General features: G+C 43.3%; 1 protein-coding gene across 1 annotated transcript in view; it reads left to right on the top strand.

Annotated features, from left to right (window-relative positions):
* The first annotated feature begins 12,376 nt into the window (after nt 1-12,376).
* LOC126249625 (1-acyl-sn-glycerol-3-phosphate acyltransferase alpha) overlaps nt 12,377-13,283 on the top strand; it is a 716,534-nt gene continuing 715,627 nt past the window's right edge. Inside the window, exon 1 of the mRNA XM_049951298.1 lies at nt 12,377-12,499. The gene's annotated coding sequence lies outside the window, so the exon portion shown is untranslated. The remainder of the gene's footprint in view (nt 12,500-13,283) is intronic.

Below are 13,283 nucleotides of genomic sequence, written 5' to 3'. Positions count from 1 at the left end.
ACAAAAATTACACCTGAGAAGTAGGGTTTTTCAAGATGCAAAAAGCTATTTCAAGATACAACATGGTACTGTATCTAGGAACAAATAATCTATTCAAATTCATAAGTACTGCAGTCGAGAACATCCTGTCGGTACTGTCTTTAATAATGTGTGTGGGTGTGTGTGTGTGAAATCTTATGAGACTAAACTGCTAAGGTCATCAGTCCCTAACCTAAATTATCCTAAGGACAAACACACACACCCATGCCCGAGGGAGGACTCGAACCTCCGCCGGGATCAGCCGTACAGTCCATGACTGTAGCGCCTAGACCGCTCGGCTAATCCCTCGCGGCCTTTAATAATGTATATGTGAAATTAGTACCGTACTACATACCAATAATCAGTAAGTGAAATCAAATTAGGAAGAAGTATTATCAAAAACCAGTTAAGAGTTAAAAAAGTTTGAAACGGAAGCTATTGGAAACGAACACAAACTGCAATTTTCAGGACAGGGAAAGTTGATAAGACATAAAAGAAACTCAGCTCATTCGTAAATATCACATGTTTCATGGTAAAGGACCTTCCGTTTCTAGGTACAACATGGTACACGACTAACGAAGTATGGCTTAACCGTCCACACATTATATTACTTGTTTTAAAAATGTACAGCATTTCACTCGCCATAAAACTCTGTTACTTAATAATTAAGAATATCCTCAAAATAACTTTAGCCTATCATACAGAACTGAAATATGTAGATTTAATAATATTTTCAAACGCTGCACAAAACACAACCTCATGTCTCACAAAGACAAAAACAATATATGATGCTGGAAACTGCTAATGGCGGTCTCCAGTTCGAATTCTTCATATGATTCTAAAATTCCTCACTTGACCGAAAGTGAACATCATGTGTTCCTAGGTAAACTATCCTCCACGTCTAACACTATCCCCCACAGAAAGAGCCAAATCTGTATGAACAGTTGACTGGGCTAGAGAAGTGCAAATAAGTAATAGTGAAATGTTAAAAATGAGATGGAGGAAAGAAAACAAAAATAGACAGGAATGGTGTTTCCTTACAACAGTTTGACAATACTTCATCTTCTACAATTCGGAATGTGTGTGTTTCTGTGTGTGTGTGCGTGTGCCTACCTATTGGAAATTAAATTTCTGAGAACTGCAGGGAGAAAAACATATGTAGACCCATAAATATCAGTAAAGATATGGATTTGTATCTGCAGTTTTTTGTGAGGGCATGGGTTCATCTTTGGGACCCCACATTGCCATCATTTTCCTGTATCCATTGAGTCCTTTTTCACAAGCTGAAACTTTGCTAAAACACTAGGGAGATCGATTTTCTACTCTGATCCAGTGCTTCTGATTAGATTTCTCCTCGTCATGCCATATTAACTTTATTGAGTAATTAAATGGCACAGGTGGACGTTGCCGATTAGACACAGTCATCAGCATCTTCTTCATAAAGTCGTTCATAAACGTCTCCTTTCCACTCACCAGTCGGTGTCAGTTTCATTGTCCTTGGTGGCCAAGTTGTTCACGAAAAATAAATAGGTGGCTTTCGCTACAGGCGCAGGATGTCGTCATACGAAAGATATAAATGGATTTGTATGATCACGCGTTCCATGGGAGTGTCTCATGTCTGAAAAGCTCAAACATTGAGGTTAACATTCTGCCCACAACACACAGTTTTAAAAACCATTGTCAATAATGAGTGTATTGAGATACGACACTGGTACATGACTTGTCACTGACATGAGCACTAACCGTTAATCACATAATGAGTCATATTACTGCATGAAGCTCGAGCCGGCACGAACGTGTTGCGAGGAGCATGGATGAGCAATGCCTGACCAGTTCGGTTAACCTTGTCAGGACTTCATGCTTTGAACAGTAATCCATGCATCTTCTTATACATCCCTAGGTGGGCCTTTAATATTATTTTATGAGCGATATAATATTATGGAGTGGCAAATAAATAAACAGAGTTCCTCTGAAGTCGGTATGTTACAGTTATCCTCGGTATATTGGCGTCAATTGGTTAATTATTTCCAGTCTTGGCGCCTCAGTGCTTGTTCTGACCCCTTCATATACACTTTCCACACCTGATTTAGCTAAGGACATCCTGTTGCCACTCGATCCTCTATCGTCATACAGCAAATTAAAGAGGAATGAGTGCCAGGATCATGCTGTTAACGAGCCATATTACCCGTGTTCTTTAGTACCACTGTTACGAAATGGATTGAAAGTTTGCAAATACGTATTAAGGTCAACTGTTTGCGCCTGACGTGGACTCGAACTCAGATTTCGCGCTTAACACGAGCTGTCGCCATAACCACTTCGGTTATCCTTGCACGCCTGCAGGTCCGACCCACACCTCCATAACTATGAATTATTTCACGTTGTCCACAACCCTTATGCTCGGACATTTCGTGATTCCCACACAGATAGGGACAAATATTTTACTATCGTCAGTCATATATGATGACTTAAGCGCGGTGAATACAAGTGAATACAGCGGTATTATCACTGATGATTACAAAGTCTGTGTTTATACGGTGTCTGTAACTTTTTATTACAATAACCTACAGACATACATGCATGTCCGGAGGATACTGTAATGTACAGATACAGACACTGTACAAACGTAGCCATTGTGATCACCAGTGATAACACCACTGTATTCACTATGCTTCTGATATTTAATCGAATACAGGGTGATTCAGCTGAGCTTTTGAACTCAAATATTTCCGGCACCGTTTACTGCAACACAATTCTGTTTCCACCTAGGTGAATTACGAGAAAGTCCTCAGTAAACGACGTGTAGTCTCTTTTCGTAAATATTTTTAATTTCAGAGATTTCAGTATCACGTTTTCTTTTTCAAATTAAACCATAATAATTTGTGCTGCTAGTATCGTAGTTCTGAAATAGATGAATTCACCGGCGATTCACTCATCAAAAAATGTTCAAATGTGTGTGAAATCTTCTGGTACTTAACTGCTAAGGTCATCAGTCCCTAAACTTACACACTACTTAACCTAAATTATCCTAAGGACAAACACACACACCCATGCCCGAAGGAGGACTCGAACCTCCGCCGGGACCAGCCGCACAGTCCATGACTGCAGCGCCTCAGACCGCTCGGCTAATCCCGCGCGGCTTCACTCATCAAAATCCGAATTAGGTTCCAGGGTTATGCAGAAAGGAGACAAAAGGTAAATGTAAATGAGTGTGTTCCAAAATATCAACTATGGTAAAAGGGCAGGAAGCTGGCATTTAGCTTCACCAAATAGGTAAAATGATATGGAACGAGGACCTTTTTACAGATCACACTGATGAACGTGTGATAATATCGATGTACATTCTAAACAGCTGGTACGCGTGTGTTTTAAAAATGGTGCATAATCACGAGTACGAGAAACTAGAACACGTCTGGTAAGATTCAAGTGTTTCAGAACGGAATGGAGTATACTGAATTCGCTTGGTTCAACTTTTGAATACTATAAGAAAGAGTTAACAGAACCCGAAAGTAACTATAATGGTGATACAAATGACATAAACTACACAATTGTAGCAGCAATACGCATGGTTAATGGTGGCTTAGGAGATCTAGAATAGGAAAATACGAAGGACATTTTGAAGGCAGTTAGTGAGAATTTATTTGTTTTCGAGGAAAATGTGGCCAAAGAGGGTGACGATAGTGAAGGTCAGTTATTCTGTAGAAATTCAGAGGAGGATGAAGATGAACGTGTGAAGGTTCAGAGAGAGGAGACAGATTTGTTTAAGCTTTTTAATTTGTCATGAATGGACAGATCGACTAGTTACAAGAGGGGGAGTAGTGAAAGTAATCCTGCAGATGTGTGTGTAATCTCTAGACATGGAAAAGTTTTTAACAGAAGAGATATTGTGTACATTTTACTGGAAGACCTTGAAATTACGAATTGCTGGGAGAAGACGGGTGATTAATTTATTAGTACGGGGTGAGGAGGTGCAGTGTTTAGATGACAGTGGAAACTTTGGGCTGTTGGTCAAAAGTGGTTCGATGCTTCACCCAATAAGAGAGCAGTGGTAATAACACCTATTTCTGATATTCAACTTATTTCCGCCGCAGGAAAAGTAAAAAAATCTGTTAAACATGAAATGATGCTGTCTGTAAAAATAAATGGTTTCCAGTAATTTCACGACTTTCTTATAATTCTGGGTCTGAGTGTTGACATGCTAATGTGATAATACGAATAAATGGAAACTGGATTTCGATGATGGTTGTGTGATTTGGGAATTAGGTGGGAAAGTGTCTACACCATTTTCAGGCAGAAAGAAACTGAGAAATAAGGGACAGGATATTATTCTCATGAGATACAGTAGGCAAAACGAAGTATTTGAAGGATATAATGGGTACGATAAGGAAATGGGGATGGATCCAGAGGAATTACTGGAGTTCCAGAAAAGAAAACACAAGAAAAAGTTGAGGAATTTCATGATGTGGAGAGGAGCTGGGAGTGAGATCTCAGATGCAGTTGTACTCTTTTTTCGTAACAATTTCCATTTTACTGCATTAACATTTCTATTAAATACTGCCAGTTTCATTTGTTTTATTGCTTGAGTGAACGAGAGAATAAATGTGATGCTTCTGTGACTTGTGAATATTTACAGTAGTAAGTAACTGACTGTATGATAGCGTGTGAGCGTGATTCTGTATTGTGTGACTGAGTCACACGCAGTGGGGAAACTTCTGTATTGTGAGAAGCCAGTTTACGGTAATGGGGAGACTACAAATTTCTTTAGATAATTCAGTCATTTAGAGGAGGATTAATTTGCTATTATTTGGTTTTCCAAACATGTTATTCAACAGAACTAATCTAACTTAGTATGTTATTCTGATGGGTACAAGATAGAAAATGTGGGATTGAATACATCAAAGTCGAAAGCCGATTGGTTGCATTTGGACAGCCAATCATAAAACAGCGCTTCGTGCTCGCTTGTAACCATGAGCAGGATTACTATGTTGTGTCAAGAGGACCCAGTCAGACATGTATGCACTGATTACTACAAAAATGTTTTAATTTGAAGTGACAGTGAGGTTTAAAAAGATCGTGGAGTGTCGGAAAGTATCACCGGACGAACGTAAATGACGACTGTGTCAACTGTGACTTTATTTCATACAACGTAATTCCCCATGTGCGTTTTCTCTAAGTGTACTCTCACCACTGATCAGCTTCTTACCGAGAGAGCCTTGATTTTTGAAAGGAACGCATAGAAAATTTTGTGGGGAAGGCTAACCAAAGACAGCGTTTTTTTGCCAGGACACTTAGAAAATGTAACAGATCTATTAAATAGGCTGCCTACACTATGCTTGTCCGTCCTCTTTTAGAGTACTGCTACACGGTGTGGGATCCTTACCAGGAAGGATTGACGGAGTACATCAAGAAAGTTCAAAGAAGGACAGCACGTTTTGTATTATCGTGAAAAAGGAGAGAGAGTATCACTGAAATGATATTAGATTTGGGGTGGGCATCATTAAAACAAAGGCGTTTTCCATTGCAGCAGAATCTTCTCACAAAATTTCAATCACCAACTTTCTCCTCCGAATGCGAAAAGATTTTGGTGACGCTGACCTACATACGGAGAAACAATCATCATAATAAAATAAGGGAAATCAGAGCTCGGACAGAAAGATAAAGGTGTTCGTTTCCTCTGCGCACTGCACGAGATTGGAATGATAGAGAACTATAGTGAAGGTGGTTCAATGAACCCTCTGCCAGGCACTTAAACGTGATTTGCAGAGTATCCCTGTAGACGTAGATGTATAACTTCCGTCACAAACTCGAACCACAAATTTACCTCACCCAATCTTGTTATTGCCAAAAATGTATCCTACCTAATGAAAATCTCACCACTGGCAACAAAAATCCACCCACCTGTCTTCACTGTAAAGCCATCCGTTTTCTCAGTGAGCATATCTCGCTTCCTTTCCCCACCTGCAACACCTGCAATGATACCCATTCTACCTACTGTGTCAAATTCAAAGCCAAACCCCCACTCGGCAAACCAGAACTAACAGTGGCCATGTTATCCATTGACAATTCAATAAATGCCTCCTCTCACCTCCCACTGCCAAAGATATCGTCATATTCTTGACCATCATCCACCAAAATATCCATCCTTTCCAGCGACTGCAGACCCTTCACAAATTTCCCTTTCAGCCCAATATACGTTCCACTCCAACAGTGGCATCAGTTAACAGACTCTCTCCAGTGTGACATTGTCACCATCCTACAGCACACACATGCTGAAAGTAACACTACTCCACATATCGTTTTAGCCTCTTTCAACCGCATTGATCACCTTACTGGAGAATCTCTCAGTCCAGCAGAAAGTGATCACCAATCTTTTCCACTCACCATACCCTACACACTATCTCATGCACCATAATTCCATATAATTTTGATTTTCATTCTTCTTCTTAAAATTATCATTTTTTCTAGTTCAAAGCTGTTCCTATTCACCCCATTTTATGCTACTTATATCTTGAGAACTTGTTGTTGTTGTTGTTGTGGTCTTCAGTCCTGAGACTGGTTTGATGCAGCTCCCCATGCTAGTCTATCCTGTGCAAGCTCCTTCATCTCCCAGTACCTACTACAGCCTACATCCTTCTGAATCTGCTTAGTGTATTCATCTCTTGGTCTCCCTCTACGATTTTTACCCTCCACGCTGCCCTCCAATACTAAACTGGTAATCCCTCGATGTCTCAGAACATGTCCTACCAACCGATCTCTTCTTCTAGTCAAGTTGTGCCACAAGCTCCTCTTCTCCCCAATTCTGATCAATACCTCCTCATTAGTTATGTGATCTACCCATCTAATCTACAGCATTCTTCTGTAGCACCACATTTCGAAAGCTTCTATTCTCTTCTTGTCTAAACTACACTCCTGGAAATGGAAAAAAGAACACATTGACACCGGTGCGTCAGACCCACCATACTTGCTCCGGACACTGCGAGAGGGCTGTACAAGCAATGATCACACGCACGGCACAGCGGACACACCAGGAACCGCGGTGTTGGCCGTCGAATGGCGCTAGCTGCGCAGCATTTGTGCATCGCCGCCGTCACTGTCAGCCAGTTTGCCGTGGCATACGGAGCTCCATCGCAGTCTTTAACACTGGTAGCATGCCGCGACAGCGTGGACGTGAACCGTATGTGCAGTTGACGGACTTTGAGCGAGGGCGTATAGTGGGCATGCGGGAGGCCGGGTGGACGTACCGCCGAATTGCTCAACACGTGGGGCGTGAGGTCTCCACAGTACATCGATGTTGTCGCCAGTGGTCGGCGGAAGGTGCACGTGCCCGTCGACCTGGGACCGGACCGTAGCGACGCACGGATGCACGCCAAGGCCGTAGGATCCTACGCAGTGCCGTAGGGGACCGCACCGCCACTTCCCAGCAAATTAGGGACACTGTTGCTCCTGGGGTATCGGCGAGGACCATTCGCAACCGTCTCCATGAAGCTGGGCTACGGTCCTGCACACCGTTAGGCCGTCTTCCGCTCACGCCCCAACATCGTGCAGCCCGCCTCCAGTGGTGTCGCGACAGGCGTGAATGGAGGGACGAATGGAGACGTGTCGTCTTCAGCGATGAGAGTCGCTTCTGCCTTGGTGCCAATGATGGTCGTATGCGTGTTTGGCGCCGTGCAGGTGAGCGCCACAATCAGGACTGCATACGACCGAGGCACACAGGGCCAACACCCGGCATCATGGTGTGGGGAGCGATCTCCTACACTGGCCGTACACCACTGGTGATCGTCGAGGGGACACTGAATAGCGCACGGTACATCCAAACCGTCATCGAACCCATCGTTCTACCATTCCTACACCGGCAAGGGAACTTGCTGTTCCAACAGGACAATGCACGTCCGCATGTATCCTGTGCCACCCAACGTGCTCTAGAAGGTGTAAGTCAACTACCCTGGCCAGCAAGATCTCCGGATCTGTCCCCCATTGAGCATGTTTGGGACTGGATGAAGCGTCGTCTCACGCGGTCTGCACGTCCAGCACGAACGCTGGTCCAACTGAGGCGCCAGGTGGAAATGGCATGGCAAGCCGTTCCACAGGACTACATCCAGCATCTCTACGATCGTCTCCATGGGAGAATAGCAGCTTGCATTGCTGCGAAAGGTGGATATACACTGTACTAGTGCCGACATTGTGCATGCTCTGTTGCCTGTGTCTATGTGCCTGTGGTTCTGTCAGTGTGATCATGTGATGTATCTGACCCCAGGAATGTGTCAAATAAGTTTCCCCTTCCTCGGACAATGAATTCACGGTGTTCTTATTTCAATTTCCAGGAGTGTATTTATCGTCCACGTTTCACTTCCATACATGACTACACTCCATACAAATACTTTCAGAAACGACTTCCTGGCATTTAAACCTATACTCGATGTTAACAAATTTTTCTTCTTCAGAAACGCTTTCCTTGCCATTGCCAGTCTACATTTTAAATCCTCTCTACTTCAACCATCATCAGTTATTTTGCTCCCCAAATAGCAAAACTCCTTTACTACTATAAGTGTCTCATTTCCTAATCTAATTCCCTCAGCATCACCCGATTTAATTCGACTACATTCCATTATCCTCGTTTTGCTTTTGTTGATGTTCATCTTATACCCTCCTTTCAAGACACTGTCCATTCCGTTCAACTACTCTGCCAAGTCCTTTGCTGTCTCTGACAAAATTACAACGTCATCGGCGAACCTCAAAGTTTTTATTTCTTCTCCATGGATTTTAATACCTACTCCGAATTTTTCTTTTGCTTCCTTCACTGCTTGCTCAATATACAGATTGAATAACATCGGGGAGAGGCTACAACCCCGTCTCACTCCCTTCCCAACCACTGCTTCCCTTTCATGTCCCTCGACTCTTATAACTGCCATCCGGTTTCTGTACAAATTGTAAATAGCCTTTCGCTCCCTATATTTTACCCCTGCCACCTTCAGAATTTGAAAGAGAGTATTCCAGTCAACATTGTCAAAAGCTTTCCCTAAGTCTACAAATGCTAGAAACGTAGGTTTGCCCTTCCTTAATCTTTCTTCTAAGATAAGTCGTAGGGTCAGTATTGTCTCACGTGTTCCAACATTTCTACGGAATCCAAACTGATCCTTCCCGAGGTCGGCTTCTATCAGTTTTTCCATTCGCCTGTAAAGAATTCGCGTTAGTATTTTGTAGCTGTGACTTATTAAACTGATAGTTCGGTAATTTTCACATCTGTCAACACCTGCATTCTTTGGGATTGGAATTATTATATTCTTCTTGAAGTCTGAGGGAATTTCGCCTGTCTCATACATCTTGCTCACCAGGTGGTAGAGTTTTGTCAGGACTGGCTCTCCCAAGGCTGTCAGTAGTTCTGATGGAATGTTGTCTACTCCCGGGGTCTTGTTTCGACTCAAGTCTTTCAGTGCTCTGTCAAACTCTTCACGCAGTATCGTATCTCCCATTTCATCTTCATCTACATCCTTTTCCATTTCCATAATATTGTCCTCAAGTACATCGCCCTTGTATAGACCCTCTACATACTCCTTCCACTTTTCTGCTTTCCCTTCTTTGCTTAGAACCGGGTTCCATCAAAGCTCTTGATATTCATGCAAGTGGTTCTCCTTTCTCAAAAAGTCTCTTTAATTTTCCTGTAGGCAGTATCTATCTTACCCCTAGTGAGATAAGCCTCTACATCCTTACATTTGTCCTCTAGCCATCCCTGCTTAGCCATTTTGCACTTCCTGTCGATATCATTTTTGAGATGTTTGTATTGCTTTTTGCGTGCTTCATTTACTGCATTTTTGTATTTTCTCCTTTCATCAATTACATTCAATATTTCCTCTGTTACCCAAGGGTTTCTACTAGCCCTCGTCTTTTTACCTATTTGATCCTCTGCTGCCTTCACTATTTCATCCCTCAAAGCTACCCATTCTTCTTCTACTGTATTTCTTTCCCCCATTCCTGTCAATTGTTCCCTTATGCTCTCCCTGAAGCTCTGTACAATCTCTGGTTTAGTCAGTTTATCCAGGTCCCATCTCCTTAAATTCCCACCTTTCTTCGGTTTCTTCAGTTTTAATCTACAGTTCATAACCAATAGATTGTGGGCAGAGTCCACAGCCGCCCCTGGAATTGTCTTACAATTTAAAACCTGATTCCTAAATCTCTGTCTTACCATTATATAATCTATCTGATACCTTTTAGTATCTCCAGGGTTCTTCCATGTATACAACCTTCTTTCATGATTCTTAAACCAAGTGTTAGCTATGATTAAGTTATTCTCTGCGTAAAATTCTACCAGGCGGCTTCCTCTTTCATTTCTTCCCCCCAATCCATATTCACCTACTATGTTTCCTTCTCTCCCTTTTCCTACTCTTGAATTCCAGTCACCCATGACTATTAAATTTTCGTCTCCCTTCACTACCTGAATAATTTCTTTTATCTCATCATACATTTCATCAATTTCTTCGTCATCTGCAGAGCTTGTTGGCATATAAACTTGTACTACTGTAGTAGGCGTGGGCTTCGTGTCTATCTTGGCCACAGTAATGCGTTCGCTATGCTGTTTGTAGTAGTTAACCCGTACTGCAATTTTTTTTATTAATTATTAAACCTACACCTGCATTACCCCTATTTGATTTTGTATTTATCACCCTGTATTCACCTGACCAAAAGTCGTGTTCATCCTGCCACAGAACTTCACTAATTCCCACTATATATAACTTTAACCTATCCATTTCCCTTTTTAAATTTTCTAACCTACCTGCCCGATTAAGGGATCTGACATTCCACGCTCCGATCCGTAGAACGCCAGTTTTCTTTCTCCTGATAACGACGTCCTCTTGAGTAGTCCCCGCCTGGAGATCCGAATGGGGAACTATTTTACATCCGGAATATTTTAACCAAGAGGACGCCATCATCACTTAATCATATAGTAAAGTTGCATGCCCTCGGGAAAAATTACGGCTGTAATTTCCCCTTGCTTTCAGCCGTTCGCAGTACCAGAAGAGCAAGGCCATTTTGATTAGTGTTACAAGGCCAGATCAGTCAATCATCCAGACTGTAGCCCTTGCAACTACTGAAAAGCCTGCTGCCCCTCTTCAGGAACCACATGTTTGTCTGGCCTCTCAACAGATACCCCTCCGTTGTGGTTGCACCTACTGTACGGCTATCTGTATCGTTGCGGCACGCAAGCCTCCCCACCAACGGCAGGGTCCATGGTTCATGGGGGGCTTGAGAACTTAGTTGTCATAAAATATAACTCACAGTACAAGCGACGATGTTGAGACTGTTATCTGAGATGGAGGAATGAATAATATTTTTGATCAACTTAATTTTTGGAAAATGACCTTTTTCTACTGCTATTAGTGGCCATAAGTGAGCGAGTTTATTATTAGGAGAATACCATTGACGTTTTACGGTTCCTGGTGTGGATGAAATGAGGAATGAAAGCAATGGGCTTTTCACCCTAAATCTAGCGCATTTAAAAAAAATGGCTCTGAGCACTATGGGACTTAACATCTGTGGTCATCAGTCCCCTAGAACTTAGAACTACTTAAACCTAACTAACCTAGGGACATCACACACATCCATGCCCGAGGCAGGATTCGAACCTGCGACAGTAGCAGTCGCGCAGTTCCGGACTGAGCGCCTAGAACCGCTAGACCACCGCGGCCGGCTAGCGCATTTCAAGATGCAGAAATCGCGTTAATCATTTTTTCAAAAACCTGCCAGTTGTTTGACTGGATCCCAATGGGCATTTGGCGCGAGGGAACTCGTGGTTTGAGAGGTGAACGCTGACTTAATTCACAACAGCTATCCGCTGGAAATCCCAGGCGAATAATTCCAGCCGGCCGGAGTGGCCGAGCGGTTCTAGGCGCTAAAGTCTGGAACCGCGCGACCACTACGGTCGCAGGTTCGAATCCTGCCACGGGCATGGATGTGTGTGATGTCCTTAAGTTAGTTAGGTTCATGTAGTTCTAAGTTCTAGGGGACTGATGACCTCAGAAGTTAAGTGCCGTAGTGCTTAGAGCCATTTGAACCATTTGAATAATCCCAAACTAATCATGTTCACACCCGTTACGGTTATCAGGGGACCCGAACCACATTAGACTTAGGTTTTTAATTTTTGTGTTGCGGGCCTACGCTGCAGCACAGACGTGGCCCTGGTACAGCTCCTTCACTGTGCTGAGTAGTGTGTCATGCCCCGTTGTTTAGGTACTGAGAGGCTGGCCGTGTCAAAACAAGTGACCGGGGGCCAGCGATCCCGCGGAGCGCGATTGGCCGTCTGCCGTGACGGCGCAATGTGTGTCTGGTATCAACAGACGCCTCCCACCACGCATCAGTCGCGCCTCCTCGACGCCACAGGTTGGTGCTGCTGCTGCTGCGTCTCCGCTGTGTGCCTGCGTGCGCTGCGTCAGTCCTACGTGCCATCGAGACCACATACGTCCGAGTCACCGGAACTGCGCAATAAGTGCAGGTCGGACCGCTTCAGCGTGGCTCACTAGCTAATCGCGTAGTTTATCGATAAAGGAAATCACTTTCCCGAATGAACTTGAGATAATTGTGGATACTTCCTAAATAAAGTCGTCTAGATCGCTTAAAACGATAGATATCCGAAAGTGAGATCCGATCGGTTGCGAAATGGAAACCACTGTGAACATCAAACATGTTTTACAGTATTTGCAACAATTAGCTACACCTTCTAGCTACTTCTCTACAGTCACCGCTCCGATTTAGATATTTGCTGTAGCGTTGTACTAACTTCACGATACCCTCGTCACAAAAGGCAGCCGCCTGTTCTTTCCACCAATTCTCTACGCTGGTCTACAGCTCGTTGTCTGTGCCAAAATATTGTCTCGATAGCCACCGGTACATTCGAGCAGAGATGAAATGCAGAAGGAGTGAATTACGGCCTTAATTGTGGGTGATCAGACACATATAAATATCGATACAGAGTCAGCTTTTGACAAATTACGCATACGTCTAGTACGAACAAACATAGGTTTATCAATAAAGAAATTGGTAGATTGGTCGGTCCTCGTCGCAGTCCATGATTGGTTTATCATGAAGTACGGTAGGCGATTACATCCCTGGGTGAAAAATTCTCCAAACTCGTAGCGAGTGAACGTAGAGCTGAATCAGTCCGAACAATGGATACGGTAAGCCACGCATGGTCAACGTCCACAGGTACGTCGATAAGTGCAAAATCCACACGTCTGCCACGGAAAGCCGCTACAAGAGCACCCTTATTGCCCCTGCAG

This window comes from Schistocerca nitens, chromosome 3, assembly GCF_023898315.1.
Source record: "Schistocerca nitens isolate TAMUIC-IGC-003100 chromosome 3, iqSchNite1.1, whole genome shotgun sequence".
NCBI classification, from domain to species: domain Eukaryota; kingdom Metazoa; phylum Arthropoda; class Insecta; order Orthoptera; family Acrididae; genus Schistocerca; species Schistocerca nitens.
Note: the sequence above shows the minus strand (reverse complement) of the source record. Positions and strands in the feature narration are given on the sequence as shown.